The sequence below is a fragment of the Erpetoichthys calabaricus genome, chromosome 4 (genome assembly GCF_900747795.2).
Source record: "Erpetoichthys calabaricus chromosome 4, fErpCal1.3, whole genome shotgun sequence".
NCBI classification, from domain to species: domain Eukaryota; kingdom Metazoa; phylum Chordata; class Cladistia; order Polypteriformes; family Polypteridae; genus Erpetoichthys; species Erpetoichthys calabaricus.
The window spans coordinates 266,322,148-266,339,665 of NC_041397.2; the positions used below are offsets into that span (position 1 = coordinate 266,322,148).

Below are 17,518 nucleotides of genomic sequence, written 5' to 3' on the forward strand. Positions count from 1 at the left end.
CAAGGAAAAACTCCCAAAACAAACCCTAGTCGGGGAAAAAATGGAAGAAACCTTGGGAAAAGCAGTTCAAAAAGAAACCCCTTTCTAGGTAGGTTGGTCGTGCAGTGGGTGTCAAAAAGAAGGGGTCAATACAATACAATACAGAGAAAAAAACACAAGTAAACCTCAATACAGTGTAATAGTAAAATAAAAATAATACAAGTACAGAGCAGATGATATCACATAATATGATTTGTTTAGAGTCCTGGAGACCTCAGTTTTCACAAATGGTCTATCGGCCAAAAATTATAGGTAGCCTGATACCAGTTGAAAAAAACATAAAGATAACAAAAGTCTTTGCATACAGTATATTTTCACTTTAAATGTTAGCATAGCATTTTCAATTAAAAAAGTTTTTTTAAAAAAATGGCAGGTCTCACTGTTACTCAGCAGAAAAGTGTCCTTATTATTATTTTATGGTGAACTACATACTATACTCACAAATTTCTGTGTATACAGTGCATCCGGAAAGTATTCACAGCGCATCACTTTTTCCACATTTTGTTATGTTACAGCCTTATTCCAAAATGGATTAAATTCATTTTTTTTCCTCAGAATTCTACACACAACACCCCATAATGACAACGTGAAAAAAGTTTACTTGAGGTTTTTGCAAATTTATTAAAAATAAAAAAACTGAGAAATCACATGTACATAAGTATTCACAGCCTTTGCTCAATACTTTGTTGATGCACCTTTGGCAGCAAATTACAGCCTCAAGTCTTTTTGAATATGATGCCACAAGCTTGGCACACCTGTCCTTGGCCAGTTTCGCCCATTCTTCTTTGCAGCACCTCTCAAGCTCTATCAAGTTGGATGGGAAGCGTTGGTGCACAGCCATTTTAAGATCGCTCTAGAGATGTTCAATCGGATTCAAGTCTGGGCTCTGGCTGGGCCACTCAAGGACATTCACAGAGTTGTCCTGAAGCCACTCCTTTGATATCTTGGCTGTGTGCTTAGGGTTGTTGTCCTGCTGAAAGATGAACCGTCGCCCCAGTCTGAGGGCAAGAGCGCTCTGGAGCAGGTTTTCATCCAGGATGTCTCTGTACATTGCTGCAGTCATCTTTCCCTTTATCCTGACTAGTCTCTCAGTCCCTGCCGCTGAAAAACATCCCCACAGCATGGGGATGGACCATTTCTCATGGTCTGAGAGTCCTTCAGGTGCCTTTTGGCAAACTCCAGGCAGACTGCCATGTGCCTTTTACTAAGGAGTGGCTTCCGTCTGGCCACTCTACCATACAGGCCTGATTGGTGGATTGCTGCAGAGATGGTTGTCCTTCTGGAAGGTTCTCCTCTCTCCACAGAGGACCTCTGGAGCTCTGACAGAGAGAGTGACCATCGGGTTCTTGGTCACCTCCCTGACTAAGGCCCTTCTCCCCCGATCGCTCAGTTTAGATGGCCAGCCAGCTCTAGGAAGAGTCCTGGTGGTTTCGAACTTCTTCCACTTATGAATGATGGAGGCCACTGTGCTCATTGGGACTTTTAAAGCAGCAGAAATTTTTCTGTAACCTTCCCCAGATTTGTGCCTCGAGACAATCCTGTCTCGGAGGTCTACAGACAATTCCTTTGACTTCATGCTTGGTTTGTGCTCTGACATGAACTATAACTGTGGGACCTTATATAGACAGGTGTGTGCCTTTCCAAATAATGTCCAATCAACTGAATTTACCACAGGTGGATTCCAGTTAAGCTGCAGAAACATCTCAAGGATGATCAGGGGAATCAGGATGCACCTGAGCTCAATTTTGAGCTTCATGGCAAAGGCTGTGAATACTTATGTACATGTGCTTTCTCAATTTGTTTATTTTTAATAAATTTGCAAAAACCTCAAGTAAACCTTTTTCACGTTGTCATTATGGGGTGTTGTGTGTAGAATTCTGAGGAAAAAAATGAATTGAATCCATTTTGGAATGAGGCTGTAACATAACAAAATGTGGAAAAAGTGATGTGCTGTGAATACTTTCCGGATGCACTGTATGTAAACATTTGTAAATGGTAAGTGGCATGTAGGTTTATTACAAAACAGTTTGCATCAGCAGGCCTCAGCGATTTTTGACATCTTTATGAAGAAACTTAACACTGTTTTATTTAATTGTATTGCATGTGCATCTTCCTTCCTGGCACTGCGCCGTTCTACCAAAAGGGATATTGTGACACAATCAACTTTCCAAAATTGCACAGTAGCGCAGCATCAACCGCTTAAGTATTTAATCGTAAAAATCAAAACATTTTTGCAATCCACTGAAAGTGTAATATAAGGAATAAAAAATGCTAATATTTTTCTAAATAGTTAATAAAAATAGCTGCCATACTTTCATATTTCACAGAATATGTACTGTATGTACATGGCAAACAGCTTGATGGACTGATTATAAAAGTGTCCACATCAGTAGTTCACACTCATCCTTGCAGTCCATGAGCGGTACCCACACACAAAAACAATATCTTTATTCACTTTTGTTTTGTTGCCTGACCATCTGTTGTGTTGCCTTTTGCAGAGGTGTGGCAGATCCCATTTAATATTTTTTACAGTACAGAATGAAGCAATAGTGTCTTTTAGGCAAGTACCGTAGATACTCGTGTATTAGTCGATCTCGCAGATAAGTTGAGTGTATTTTTAAGCCGAAAATTACAAAATTTGTTATGACCCGCGTATAAGTCGAGGGTAAAACTTGACAGCTATCTGAGATAGAGGGCGACAATCAGTTGTTAATGGTGACAAAACTCACTGTCACATCACAGGCATTCCCTCTGTGCTTGGAGAAATACTAGACTCGTTAACTCGGCAACTAATCCTTGCGTGTGCATAAGTTGCGAAATGTAAGCAAAGGCAAGATGGCGTCGATATGTCACAAGGGAGCGAAGCGAGTGCAGAAAAGAAAACACTCAGCAGATGATGTTTTGCACATTATCGCTGAGTCGTTCTCTGATTTTTCAGAATCGGATTTTATTGACAGTGATCAGGAATCAAGCAAGAGAGTGAGAAGCCGGCATCAGCTGATCGGCTGCCAGCTGAACGCATTCACTCAGCCGATGCACCTACGGCAAGGTTCGCATGGGAGGAATACCCAGACATTGATCCGTGGGAGCCAAACTGGCTACCGGACTTCACAAGACAACATGGCTTGCTGTTGGACACGACAGATCACCCGCTGCTTGACTACTTCAGGCTGCTAACTCCTGATGCTGCTTTTCAGCTACTGTCAGACGAGACAAACAGGTAGGCAGAGAAATTTTTTGAATCGCGGGCTGCGCTTGCATCGCATTGATAGCGTGCGTTACCTTGGTTCTTTTGATTCCAAATCTGGTTGCACATGGCAGCTAATTGTATGTTTGTTATCCAAAACCTGCAAAAGCTAATGCTCAAATTCAAGTATTTCACAGTTTAAAGAATTATTTAATGAAATTAGAAAAAAACTAGCTAATTAGCAATAGTATTGCTGGCTTATAATTATTTCAAAGATCATGGGAAACGGCAGATGAACAGTGACTTTACACTGTGAAGCGTTGAGTGTACAATGTCATTACCCAAATTCTATGGACAATTGTGTTGCCCCGCGGATAAGTCGACCTTGTTTTTTTGAATGAATTTTAAGGCATAAATTTTTCGACTTATACGCGAGTATCTATGGTAGGTTGTTTGCCATGGAAAGTCATGTAAAAATGTATTGCCTGTAAAATGTTCAAGAAATCATATTACACCTCAGTTGCAGGCTGCTTTTTCCTGGCAATCCTATGGGATTTTTCTCTAAATAGGAAAGTATTAGAAAGTGTTTTTGTTATTTATATCGGCATCTATCCAAAATTTGATGGCAGACATATCAGGTTTTCTTAACTTGCACTATTGGAAAGGGTATCAACATTTTTATCATGTATAACTTTTCAGCTACAGTTATGTTCTGCTCTTACTTTTAAAACATAACATAGTTGTAGTTCTGCACAAACTTTGCCTGCTGTCTTAATACATTTTGAAAGCTTTCAGTATATGAGCTACACAGCCAGCATCAATTTGATGTTGGAAAGGAGAATGTGTGAGGAGGCACATTGTGGTTGTGAGTGGTTCGCTGACGTTTTCACAGAGATCACAGAACAATGTACTCAAATAAGAGAATAAGCATTGTTTTCTTTGCTTGTGCTACATAAAGATGCTAATGCATATCCAATCTTGTACTGAGCTAAAGTTGGAAGGACAGATGGAACATGTGATTTGGTTGTTAATGCATGCATTGTTGGGTCTGTGAAAAAATCATGAGCAAGCCACCTTCCAGCACTTTGTTCTTCACTCATTTTTTTCAGATTTGTCTATTTTCATTATCACTGTGGTGAAGTGATTTTGAGGTTTGTAGTGGTACACAGTTTTCAAAATAGCTTAGGGTGATGGGTGTAGGGGCGCACTGCTGCAAAGCTGTATGGCAGCGGGGTGTTCAGTGGGGAAAAAAGTTGATGGCTCATTTGATGTACAAGCACAATCAGCTCAGCAGTTTGTTACTGACACTCCGCAGGTCAATAGACAAAGAACCTGCATCTATAAAGATATAAAAGCCTGGGTAAGACAGAGAAAGCTGGTAGGTAAAGAAAGTGCAATCATAGAGAGGAGATTGGGGAGAAAATCGAGGAAAGGTGAAAGAAAGCCCAAATGCAGGAGTTGATAGTTTGGAGAGCTTGTGGTGTTGTTCCCATAGATAACTGCTCCTTTGAGTGATTGCTAGAGCAGAGTAGTTAGTGAAAGGGAGCTATCGACACCAAAGGAGGAAAGGTCTGGTGGCCCGAAGCCTGAAGGGCTTGAAATCACTAGAGCACTGGTGAAGGCAAACATGAAGACACTAGATCGCTGACTGTGGCGAGTGTCTATGGCCACTAGGAAAGGTGACCAGGTGCATGTAGAGTTTGACATAGCTAGAGCACTGGATGAATGGAAAGATCTGCTACCACTGTTTGTGGCTTTTATGGACCAAATTTTTATTGCATCTTTAGATATTGCCCTGGTGATTTGTTTGATGAATAAAATTGCACTGTGCACTTTTGTTTGTCTTGAGTTCTCATTGCCCTAAAAATCCTGGTCATGACTATCAATGTCCAAGTACCAGGTAATTTCATCTGTGGGCAACCGGGCATCACAGTCACACATAATGAAACAATGCAAGTGATTGGAAGTGTGACATTTTTTAAGTAATTATTTTCTAGCTGTCTGCAGACAATTTGGACAAAAATGTTTGATAAATGAGAATAGCAACAGCAGGAGAGTATTTGTCAAGGTAAAAAAATTTATGCAACTCTGGTCATGTGTGAGCTGGAGTAGATAAGCAGCAGTTCACACCTAGGAACTAATTTTCAATTAAATTGCTTGTCACATTTTCAGAATACAATGTTATAGTTAAAAAAGCATAGGTATTTGCAGTGCAACTATTTAGGAAAAGTGAGGGAAGGACAGAAGCATGACGTGCACACTGATAAAATAATTCAAAATTTGAAATAAACAACACCCATTTGCATTGTTCATGGCACTTAGTATGTTAATATTCTCTTCTTATTTTCTATAACAAAGAACTCTGTACTTGTCTTAGGAGGAGAAGAAATGTTCATTGAAAATCTGGCTGACGTACTGCTTTGAAGTTAGTATCACCATATATTTTAAAAACAACTAAAGATATGACTGGTGTCAGTCCCCCCACCCGACACAAATCCACCATCAAAACACCAAACACTTGTGCATTTGGAATGCTAAGTTCTGCTGCCTAGACCAGATTAGTAAGCCTTTAATTTTTTCTAACATATCTTGAGATCGAGTACATGCTTACGGTTCCAGCATAGTAATTTTGCTGTCATTATGTGATATTCTGTACTTGATCAGCAAAACCATGTTACAGCTTTCTTCCCCAGACATTTTATCTAAGCTTACATTTCTTCAAAGTCAGTTTCACCTCCTTAAGAAAATCATTGTTGAAATGTATGTTTTCCACTCAGTATAGTTGTTTTTCTGAGGCATATTCTCACCATATTTTACCCTTTACTACTGTAACTATCTCCATGCCATGCCTTTGTAGGCTATGTTCTGCAGCTGCCACTTCCAGCTGGGCTATGATCAGATTCTTAATTAAGATGTCTTAACTCTTAAATGTATTTGCTTGTGTTACACAACATAAATTTTATAATGAATAACTAAAAAGGTGATAAGCAAAATAGCTACATTTTATTCCAAAAGGGATATTTCTCATGTCTTTTATCTATTGTAACATACATGGAAAGTAACTGTATCCAACCACACATGATAATTTTATGAAAACTTAAAATATAAATATGCGTACTAAAATTTAAGTTTGTAAAAGCTTTAGTAAGGCACTGCAGTTTTATTAACATACATATTGAGTTCTGAAATATGGAAGAAGGAAGCCTGTTTGAGTGAGGGCATCAATTAGAAAACAAATTTAATTTCTTAGTAAAAGGTGTGACGGGAATAAAAAAATTCAGCAACTGTGTCCCTCCTGAAGCCGACATTCGTCTTTCACAGTTGAGTACTAGTCACTTTATATAACAATTAATGATATAATATAAAGCAACTCAAGACAATTAACATGGATGATTTTGGGTAATACATGAAAATGTCCTGATTAATCAGAATATAAACAAAGACAACTGTATGCAACTGTTGGCAGCACAAGATGATTTACAGAACCGTTAGCATCTGTACAGCAGGTACAAGACACTTGGTTTTTAAATAATTAAGAACAAGAATGGTTACTTTGAACATATTCCACTAAGAAATGTTCATATTACTTCCAATGTGTCTTTGTGATATTATAAATAACTTATGATATTGAGAAACATTCTCAAGACATTTAAAATTACAAGTGTAGATGTTACACCAAATACGGTTTCTTAAGTTTTGTAAATCTTCCTTGCCTTAAATATTGTTAATGCCATTTTAATACAGCTTAAACATAGAGAATAGAATGTTTCATCAAACTTGTCTGTCTTTAAAATCTTTTTTTTATTGGTACATAAAACAAAATCAAATTAATGCTTTATCGACCAGTTATTTGTTATTAATAAAGAGAAACTATTTTTTTCAAAATATTGCATGCCTGGATGAGATCTGTGTTTGAAAACACTAAACTACCACACTTTAAATTCAGTTCACTGTTACTGAAGTTGCTGAAGTATGCATTGGGCAAATTAGAAACCTTGTAAACTTTGTAAGAGAGGATGCCATATATACTGCAGCATTCCACCTTCAAACTTTATTTAGGTATTATTATCATCCTGTAATAATAAGCTATTATTACATCCATCCATCCATTTTCTAACCCACTGAATCCGAACACAGGGGTCTGCTGGAGTCAATCCCAGCTAACACAGGGCGCAAGGCAGGAACCAGTCCCGGGCAGGGTGCCAACCCACCACAGGACACACGTACACACCCACACACCAAAAACACACTTGGGACAATTTAAAATCGCCAATGCACCTAACCTGCATGTCTTTGGACTGTGGGAGGAAACTGGAGCACCTGGAGGAAACCCACGCAGACACGGGGAGAACATGCAAACTCCACACAGGGAGGACCCGGGAAGCAAACCCAGGTCTCCTAACTGCGAGGCAACAGCGCTACCACTGCACCACCATGCTGCCCTTATTATTACATATTAAATTCAATTAAATAATATTTTTATCAAATAATAAATTATCATTATTTTTATAAAAAAAGTATTATCACCCTATAATAAAAAATAGTATAAATACTGTACATAAATAAATCTGTAAGACAATATTAATTAACAAGGCAAGGCTAAATATCTTTTTTCATGGAAAAATAGTTGTGTGGGGAATTTGGTTGATTCAGTGCTGGTGCTGGTTACATACTTCATAGTCCTGACTTTGTAATCAACATTGTGATGTGGGGTAGATAATTTAGATTAATTGTATCTGCCTTGAATTTCTCAGTCACTCTCTTTATTTCTTAATGGAACTGAATCAATAATCCAACAAAACGTTATCATCATTAGAATACTGAAGACCTGTCATGGACTTCAGAAAAATGGTTTCCTGTTTGCATTTTGCTCAAAATGCACATATTTATCAGTGGACTTTACTGTACAGTTTTTGATATATCATGCATGAAAGGATTCTCATACCAGTTTGTGTATTTCATTTAATTGATTTGGAAGACTAGCAGCCAAGACCTCAAGCTTTATATAATGATTTTAAAAGTATGTAATTACATAACTATGTACATAATTCTGATTTTGCATATATTTATATATACATTCAGATATCAGTTTAAAATAATAAATAAGCAGGACTTTGCTTTCTTTTGATTTACTTTTCTTTAAATTGTAACATATAGTTCAATAGATTATTCTTTTCTTTAGATAGATAGATAGATAGATAGATAGATAGATAGATAGATAGATAGATAGATAGATAGATAGATAGATAGATAGATAGATACTTTAAAAAGAATGATCTATTGAACTATATGTTACAATTGCCAAACTTGAGAAATAACAATCCAAGTATGAAGTTCACCTGTTTTTATTCAAGTAATCTTGAAATGTCCACCTAATTTACAAGCCAAAAGTTGAATGACCTGCTTGTTGAGGTCTGTAAAAAAGTATGTTTTGTATGGACAGGATTAGAAGTCTTCTGCTGCCCTCCAATGGCCACAGAGAACATGGCAACCACAACTGGTAACTGATGCTGTCAGGTGGAGCCCAAGAGCTTTCAATAGAATTAGCAGCAAACTGAGTGCTGTTGTTTACCCAAACCTTCAGCTACTCCAACATTTCCCTCACTAGTACAAACGTTTTCTAACACTCTAAGATTCTTGTTTTATTATTTAATATTGAAAATATTTTACCCAATACTTTTGTGAGATTTTTATGCTGTATATTAATGACACCATCTTTTGGATTTGTTTTCTGTTATTATTGTACTAGGCAAATTAAGATATTAAATCGTATGCGATCTTAAGGAGCTGGTAATGTTTTAAAGCTGTGTTACAAATAGAAAACTGGCAGTATTTCCATGGTACTGGAATTTCCTCTAGATTTAAAGATGTTTCTCTATGTTAAAAAGACAAAGGTCACATACTTTGCAAAAGCTCCAGCACTTACACTTTTTGAAATAGGTGTTCCAGCAGAAGACAGTGCACAGACATGTTTTTATTATGTGACATTTATTTTACAGTCAAGCCATACTAGTCTGTATCCTTATAAAATCCCAGTAAAATGAATATGTTAGTAAATGTAGAAAATGCCTTTTGCTTATCACATGGTCGTAGTGACTCAAACTCGTATTAAGCATTCTTATTAATTTCACGTAATGATAACTTTATACAGTATGTGAACACATTTTTAATAATTTGATGTTTATGTAGCTAACTGTTAAGTGTCCCCTTCAAGGACTAAATAGTGTCCAGGTCACAAGGCTCAAGGGCTCCAGACAATGATGGGTAAAATCAGCAGAAATTTGAGTTCTTTTACATACAGTGATGGCGATGACATTTTCTTGCATGCATCCTGCTTAACTAACCTGTAGTGCTGATTGCCATTTGCCATTTATATATAAGCAAAATCCATCCATCCATTTTCCAACCCGCTGAATCCGAACACAGGGTCACGGGGGTCTGCTGGAGCCAATCCCAGCCAACACAGGGCACAAGGCAGGAACCAATCCCAGGCAGGGTGCCAACCCACCGCAGGACACACACAAACACACCCACACACCAAGCACACACTAGGGCCAATTTAGAATCGCCAATCCACCTAACCTGCATGTCTTTGGACTGTGGGAGGAAACCGGAGCGCCCGGAGGAAACCCACACAGACACGGGGAGAACATGCAAACTCCACGCAGGGAGGACCCGGGAAGCGAACCCAGGTCTCCTAACTGCGAGGCAGCAGCGCTTATAAGCAATATGTTGGTGCAAAGTAAATTATTTGCTGTTCTATTTCTTTTTATGTTAGGTCAAGCTATTGCATGTCTTGTTACTTGTAAAGTACTCTAAAACAAATTACACACTAAGATGCATAGTATGTGTGGACCTCGCTTTATGTGGTATTATATATACAAAAAATATTAATGGTTTTCTTTTTAAATGAATGCTCTGCCTTTTATCTCAAGTTAATTTACATCAGAAGTGCAATGTTTGTATTATACTCTGTGACAGGGTACAGAACTTAATGGCAAAAGGGAGTTTTAGAATATTTGAGTGAAGCTTCACCTTATATAACTATAGTCAGGTAATAAATATAAGAAAATGAAGGAAAAATGCAAACAATAAATGGGGCCAGCACTACAATGCCATTGCTATCTGTATAGCTTATGGTGTAATTTTAGTACTGGTTACTGGATGAAAAGAGTTCAGACTGGAATCTCATAACAACTATGCTGTGAATTTTATTCAGTGCAACTAAATGGTTTGATTTGTTAGAAATACAGGAAAAAAGATGGTATATACTTAATGTGAAAGTTAAACAGCTCTTCCCTATTTGAATTTCTCGTGTATGCACAGTTTATCAGTCTGTACAAAGGAATGCATCTTCTAGTAAACCTTACCATGAAGTTAGTTTTGACATTTGTTTCTGTATAGCCTATCACTTTCTAGTCAAATATACAAAAGAATGTTAAGATTTGTGGGGCTCTAATGTATTACTTTTATAGGCTAATAGCATCATTACCTTGACATGTACAGAGTACCCGCAACATATCGTCACTCTTTTCTAGTGTCATGATTAGTGACTATAACAACCTTACCACAAAACTTGTATCTGTCATTACCAGAAACTACACTACCAGTTTGCTAGCTCGGTCCTCAATCATCGCCTAAGTGGGCAAAACTTAAAATGAGATCTCTGAGTAAACCCCACATGTATTTCAGGGAGAAAAAAATGCATCCAAAAACAATGGAGTAAATACTCTTTTTAACATAATAATATAATAATAAAGTTTTCTTTTTTTCCAAAAATGAAATGTTAAATAAACATTTATAATAATTAATATCCATAATGAGAAATGAACTAGTTGAAGAGATAAAATGATTAAAACTTTCTTCTTAAAAGAAAGTTTTACTGTCATGCTCTTAAGAGACTTCTTCTCACTTTTCTTATTCTGCTTCAGCTTAGACATGCCATGTTATCCTGAAGGTAGATCCTTCTTTTTGTCACTCAACATCTGGTTTAAACGTCTTTGCATTGTCAGCCCCACAGTGCATCTTTATGCTATCAAACCCTGAAAGTAAATAAATAAATTGGTATATTGCCTTTGAGTGTGAAGAAAGGCAGTATTACAACAACAATATTACTAACAACAACGTGTAGGATGGCTGGCACCTAAACAAGAAACAAAGCTAAAAAGAAAAACAATGCTAGTGTTGAAGTATGTCCCCATGCTTGGTGATACAAGTCTCCTGTCGTGATGCATGAAGTCATCTTAGTGAATTTCCCTTTGGGATTAATAAAGTATCTATCTATCTATCTATCTATCTATCTATCTATCTATCTATCTCTCTCTCTCTCTCTCTCTCTCTCTCTCTCTCTCTCTCTCTCTCTCTCTCTCTCTCTCTCTCTCTCTCTCTCTCTCTCTCTCTCTCTCTCTCTCTCTCTATATATATATATATATATATATATATATATATATATATATATATATATATATATATATAATGCTGAATGGTACCCTGTGATAGTCTCACCTCCTCAAGGGGGGCTTTGGCCAACAGAGAGTATGGAATGGATAGTACGGTGCTTGATACCTCAATATGTCAGACAAATGCTTTATCTGAGACAGAGATGTGAAAGGCGTAGAACAAACTGAACTGCGTTTGGATACGGCATTGTCCTAATGAAAAATGTCATATGATGGCTAAAAGGAGTATGGCAGAATATCATTGTGCGGAGAGTGTAACACACACCTAAATATTTTTTTTGTTCTGTCTAAGGTACTCTCGCAGACGTGTGTTGCTTATTTACCATTTGTAGAAACTTTAATCTTTTTATGTTGTCTCTGGCTACTTTATCTATTTTTTTACATACTTGTTAGTATTGCTATCCAAAGCCATACTGAATTATTAAGCATGACTTGTCATATGGCCTACTAATTTATCCACTCTTAAGTTAACCTACATCTGTGACTTTTCAAGCCACACTTGATCAGTTGTAACCCAAAACAAGTGATGTAGTTTGCATCTCTTAACAAACGTTCAATGTCCTAGAAATTTATGTTTCTCTGTGTGGCACTAAGATGTGCAAAGGTAAGGCAGAGGAGCTGAACAAGGGCTTAAACCCTTCAGAATTTATGAGAAGCCTTCCTGTCTGTTTTGCCCTTGACCTTCTCACATAAATTCTTTAAAGAGCAGACAATCTACTTTTATATTTGTTGTTTTGTAAAATTTCAGAAGTAAACTGTGAAAACTGCACCCTCTCCATCCCAAGCAGATCTATCTGTGTTTATTCAGGTAAAAATGTACATGATTTGTAATTGGTGGTATAAATCTACATTCTTAAATTCCAGTTATTTAAATACTTTCTGCTCTTTTGACTTCTCAGTTGTACCTTTAACTCCATAGAAATGTATTTAATCATTCAGCACTACAAGGAACTAAATGTGACTAGAAATTTACTCGTAGTTGATATCCCAGGACGATATACACCTCATATCTGTCAATAACCCAACTCTTTCTACATTTCTGGACTGAAGATTCCTCCCATTGTTGAAGGCCCAACAAGACAAGCTTATACATATTTTTTTGTTTTGTTTTGTTTTCCAGTTCTCTATTTCAATGTAAGTTAGTTATGTATTTATTTAGTTCAGCAAAAACAGAAGCCAACACCTACATTCTGTATGTAGTTCCGTTGGAAGACTTTTTTCACCAGTCAAAGCATCCAGAAAGTCTAGCACAGCAAGTTAAGATTTTAAAATAAATGAAAAATGTGTGTATTTCAGTACAAGATTTTTCTACCAATGCACACTGTTAATGGTAACTCGTAAAGTTAGGATTTATACAGTATATTTCATAATGTTTTTAATATATTCTTGCAGGTGCTATGCCTCTGTCCACATCTGCCCATAGAAATTTTAAAATAAACTGGCTATAAAAACTGTTCAAGCTTTATAGTATACGGAGCCTTTCTCTACCTGTGCCTGGTTTAATTATCAGCCTGCTCTGTTCTGCCTCTGTGTTCTCTCTAACCTTATTTTTGCTCCTCCATGTCTAACTTTCCAGACATCTGTGATCAAACAAAGAAAAGATGTACAGTAAACCCTAACTAAAAAAAAATTATTATTAATATTTTATTGAATGCTCAGTGGTTAGTGCTGCTGCCTCATGGTTCCAAAGACGTGTATGTTAGATTAATTATCAACTTGAATTTATCTCGGTGTGAGTGTGCATGACTGGGCCCTTTGGTAGACTGCATTCCAGTTCAGGGTAGCCTTCTGCCATGTGCATGCAGTATTTAGGAATACTAACCACTTCATGTAACATTTTTTTGTTTTGTTTCTGTCTTTTAACATTTTCCTTATATTATTACAGTGACCCTTTCATGTATTTCTCACCTACAGTAATGTAATTTCAGAGGCATATGTCAATATATTTTAAATTGAAATAAATGCCATTGCAGACTCCAATAATGCCTTTTAGTGAAGGCTAGTGTTCCCAAGGGCAAAGTGCAAAGCAATAAAATGCATTCAACATCTTACGCTCTTTCCACTCTTCTTAGAATGCCCTTTTATTTTACTTTTTTAATAGGAAAACTAGAAAAATGCAATATTTTAATAAATAATTATCCAGTAAAAGTTATTACACTGGCCTAATGTATGGTTAATCTTGCATACATATTTTTCAGCACGTTTCTGTTTCAGATCTCCATGCACATCTATAGGAATAAATATACAAAATACACAATTACATTGCAAATTAAATGTTACAGAAAATAAGTGCAGTTATAGCCAATTCATATCTTATATTTCAAAGGTCTGTCTGCACCTCATTAATCATACATTACTGCAACATAAATTCAAACATTTTTATTGAATCAAAAACCCACCAGATGCACATCAGTAATTTCCATGTTTAACGTTAATGCCTAACTTTTATGTTTACCTTCAAAACATTGGTCTATATGAATATAATTAACTTATGAAGATACCTTGCAAGTTATTCTTAACAGTGTAATTCATTTAAAATAAAAAATAGTGCCAGCTAACATTTATCTGTTTTTTTTAATTAACACTTTTAATGTGTAATCCATTTACTCACTAAATAAAAAACTACAATTAAAACTATTTGCACAAGATGTCCAAAGGTCAACAGAAAAGCAATGGGGAAAATCTTGTTAATAAAAACCAGTTATGAGAAATGCATCGTGTTCAAGTGCAGTTTACTGCGGTTGTCTGGTTGTTGTACACCACCTTACTTACATGTTTAGAAAATTAAAAATGTTTAAAAAGTACTCAAAATCATTATTTATAATTCTTTACGTATGATCTCCAAAAATTTGACTAACTCTATCACCCCCAACCCCCTTTTATATCGCCGACTTTAGCAACCTATTGTTTTCAGACTGAAATATGGCAGGCAAATTAACAAAGTAGATATTATAAAAACAATACTGTCTAGAATCTGAAATCCTATTTTTGTACTCCACAAAAGATGTCAAATTGAATCATTTTTGCACATGTGTCTGATACTGCTAAGATGCAAGGATGAAATATTCAATATTTAGCTATAAATGTACTATTTTTCTTTCATGTTTGTGAACATCATTCTTTTATTTATTTCATAAGGATCAGTAGTATACTTTGTAAAACATGTCAGACATTTAAGTGTTCTAGAAATTATGTTGTCCCAGCTGATGCATGAATGAAGTTCACAAAAAAGGAAAACATAATTCTCTGCATTCCCTTCCACATTTACATTAAACTGTTTCTGTGATGTTTGTAAAGTAGCAATTATATGTGGTTTTGCAGCCTTTGTAAAGATTTGAGTTTTAAAATGTTAGGCCTCTATCTTTTCTGAGTGACACCTTTCTTTCCTCATTTTAGATTAAATAATGCATCACATAATTTAATGATGCATTTGTTAATGATATAGTGAACATGCATTTCATTTTCCATTTGTGTTCTGACTGAAGAACCTCTCAACATTTGTGCTTATTGCATGTAGTATTTTGTCTTGTAAGTTAAATTGTGTATCTCATGAACCATTTTAATCTGCTTTTTGTTTGTGTTTTTTAACACTACTCTAAGGACAGTGCGAGAGTGCTGAAATAACTTCAGTGTTCTTCAGGTGTGAGTGCAACAACAGAATTGAACGCAGTGTTAATGTAAAGAAAATCTCCCAGCTCAGTGTCGGCTGCATCATAAGCAGTTTTAGCAATATGTTCAAAACATATTTCAGTTATATTCATAAATTGTCTGATGGGGCCTTTTCCAGCATACAAACTGTGAAATCTGCACATTTAGCAGCAACACTTAGCGGCTGAGAAATGTCCCGAGACTCCATACCAACATTCCTCAAGACACACAGACTGCCCCCTTCTTTTTTTTTTTTTTTTATCATTCCTGCTTCACTGAGACTAAAACATAATGTATGTTTCTGATGCTGCAACTGACACTTGAATTAATCTAGCCGTATAGAAATATACAGCAACATCTTATAATGCAGTTACAAATTTGCAATGGCCACATAACAATTGAGTCACTAACACCAAAGAAAGATGAACTGTTTGAGTAAGAGGGGGAAAAAAAACTCCTAAGAGTCTGTTGGTCAGTCGACTGAATTTATTCATATCAGCTACAATTATCATGATAGATATATTTTGAAGATGGATGAAAGTCAAGCAAAATGACACCTTTTATTGGCTAACTAAAAAGATTACAATATGCAAGCTTTCGAGGCAACTCAGGCCCCTTCTTCAGGAAAGATGTAATCAAGGGGCCTGAGTTGCCCCGAAAGCTTGCATATTGTAATCTTTTTAGTTAGCCAATAAAAGGTGTCATTTTGCTTGACTTTTCACTACATTCATAATGGCTAACACGGTACAACACCCTAGTACTGAAGATGGTGAAGAAAATCAAATTCAATTTGATTTCAATATCGAGACAAATGCAGTTAGGCTAATCTTTCCACTTTTGATCAGTATGTTGACAATATGCTGTTTAGCATGCCTTAGTGTTCATGGACCTTTGTGAATTTCATCCTTTATGGTCATAAAGTATCTCTTTGTATCAGATTTTCCCTTCACATGTATACATTTTATGTATGTATACCAGTCCACTCACTGTGTGTTTGGTAAATGTGGAATAGGAACTGGCCTTCATACATCAGTGTGAGGGAGCCATGGGATCATGGGTCACTCACTGTATGTGCACTTGTAAAGTGACCTTCATCAGCATTTTTGGAATTCAGTTAGGAGTGTTGAAGTGTGATTTTCATGGCGGGTTACCAAAAGACCAGCCAAAGTACAGTGGACATCTTCTAGTTTGTGAGCCTAAACACACCTTCTTCTTTGCTGGTTGTGAAGGATGATGTGTTTTGACCTCACCTAAACATGTCTGGTGTATTTTTGAGTCATTTGTTGTTGTGTACATTATGACTGTTATGAAAATCAGCATTTTCATGTCAGAGGTTACCAGACCTTAAAGTTGTGAGGTAGTTACATCTTGGTTGCCGTTCTAAATATGAGTCTTTTGTATTTAAATTGGTGTTAGGTCTGAAAATCTTATTAGCCCAAACATTTCTGTCGGAAACAATGCAATAAAATTGGCAAAAAAGTAAAGGTCTTCTAATGTACACTTTCAGTACACTTTTCAGGGCTGAAGCAAATTCAGATATGAAATGAAACTGTGAGCTTTCCTGTAGTCTTTGTGTTAAACTTTTAATGAATTGAGTGGGATAAAAGTTCTGGAAAGTTTAATTGGCACTTTTACTGAAAAGGATCCTCTTTTTATTTTATGTCCATTTTTTTCAATAAACCTGTTTTTTATGGCCACTGAAATGCTTTAAAAACATTAGAAATTTTTATTCTCAAAGGGACGTACTAAAGGTAGAATGTTATGAGGAATGACATAAATAAAGGGGATTGTGTTTTGTATTCAGCTGGAATTGGAACTGACTGTACAGATTTAAAACCATTGAAGCTGGAATAAAGAAGTGAAATACACTGTAACCCTGTTTGGGTCAGGCAGTTTTCAGAAAATGCATTCGTGCAATAGAAAGTAATTTGGATTAAATCAGAATTCAAGTGAATTTTCTAAAATGGGCCATAAATTGAAGAAACCCATTCACAGAGGGATTTGACTTGGAGAAGAACTAACGAAATTGACTTCAACCTTGATTCCATTATTCTTCCTTTGTGTGAGACATGTAAAAAAAAAGCTTTATTGTCTTTTGTGAAGTATTCATTTTAACATCATATTAGTTAGAATCCAGGTATATGAAGACTAAAACCTAAATTGTCTACTTTGGCATGGAGGCAGA

General features: G+C 36.2%; 1 protein-coding gene across 1 annotated transcript in view; it reads left to right on the forward strand.

Annotated features, from left to right (window-relative positions):
- man1a2 (mannosidase, alpha, class 1A, member 2) overlaps window positions 1-17,518 on the forward strand; it is a 527,240-nt gene that overhangs the window by 492,545 nt on the left and 17,177 nt on the right. The gene's annotated exons all lie outside the window — the stretch shown is intronic.